General features: G+C 53.8%; 1 protein-coding gene across 9 annotated transcripts in view; it reads right to left on the bottom strand.

The window, feature by feature from the left end:
* BICD1 (BICD cargo adaptor 1) overlaps positions 1–1,243 on the bottom strand; it is a 264,809-nt gene that overhangs the window by 51,327 nt on the left and 212,239 nt on the right. The gene's annotated exons all lie outside the window — the stretch shown is intronic.

Here is a 1,243-nt window from a genome sequence, read left to right as displayed (position 1 = left end):
CCCCCAAACCTCCACCCACTCCCCCAGCCCCGCCATGGCTGCCCTGCCTGCCCCAGCTCCCAGTGCTTTAAAAAAAAGTCTCTGCTGCCCCCCAATGCCCCATGCTCCATTCTGCATGGGGGGGCTCTGCCATGAGCCCCCAACCCTCTCCCGCTCTCCCAGCCCTGCCTCTGTGGCTGCACTGCCAGCCCCAGCTCTGACCCTTTAAGAAAAAAACCCAACCCCCCCCAAACTCACCAGCTTCTTGGGGCTTCTGAGGGCTCATACAGAGCCCCTCACACAGTGCGGGGCAGTGGGGGGCATTGGGGATTGCCCCCTGCCTCCCAGGCAGGAACCAGTGAGTCTGAGGGATTTGGGGTTTTTTTCTTAAATGGTTGGAGCTGGGGTGGGTGGAGCAGCCATGGGGGGAGCTGAGAAAGTGCAGGGAGGTTGGGGGGATCGTGGCAGAGCCCCCTATGCAGCGTGGGGGCAACGGGGGGCAGTGGGGATCGCCCCCTGCTGGGCAGCACCCAGTGAGTGGGGGCTTGTTTTTTTCAAAGTGCCAGGAGCTGGGGGAGGCGTGGCAGGCATTGCTGGGGCTGGGACAGCAGACGGGGATGGGGCCTGTGTGATTTGGAGATTTCACTGATTCGGCAGCAGCTGAATCTCCAAATCAGATTTGGCCGAATCAATTTGGGACAGTGATTTGAATCACCTACTCGAATCACTGTCCCCCAAATCAGCTGAATCTGAATCTGAAGTGAATACTAGCCGCTTTGCACAGTCCTAATATTTAGCTATATGAAAGTTGCAACTTGGCAGAACCACTATGGACCTTTTCTAAATGCGAACAACATAAATCTAACGTTTACTTTCTACTACAAAAATGGTATAAATCCAAATATACTTATAGTTTCATAGATTCATAGTTAGTAGGGTTGGAAGGGAACTGAGCAGATCATCAAGTCTGACACCCTGATATGGCAGGAAAGAGTACTGGGGTCAAATGACCCCAGCAAGGTGTTAATCTAGCCTCCTGTTAAAGACCCCCAGGGTAGGAGCCAGCATCATTTCTCTTGGAAGTTGGTTCCAGATCCTAGCCACCCTGACAGTGAAGTAGCGCCTCCTGATATCTAGCCTGAATCTACCCTCTGCCAGCTTGTGACCATTATTCCTAGTCACTCCTGGTAATGCTTGGGGGAACAGGGACTCCCCCAATGCCTGCTGATCCCCCCTGACTAGTTTGTAACAGGCAACTAGATCC

Source organism: Crocodylus porosus, unplaced genomic scaffold (genome assembly GCF_001723895.1).
Source record: "Crocodylus porosus isolate Cpor-Errol unplaced genomic scaffold, CroPor_comp1, whole genome shotgun sequence".
Taxonomy (NCBI): domain Eukaryota; kingdom Metazoa; phylum Chordata; order Crocodylia; family Crocodylidae; genus Crocodylus; species Crocodylus porosus.
The sequence above is the reverse complement of the archived record's forward strand: the minus strand, read 5'-3'. Positions and strand labels throughout refer to the sequence as shown.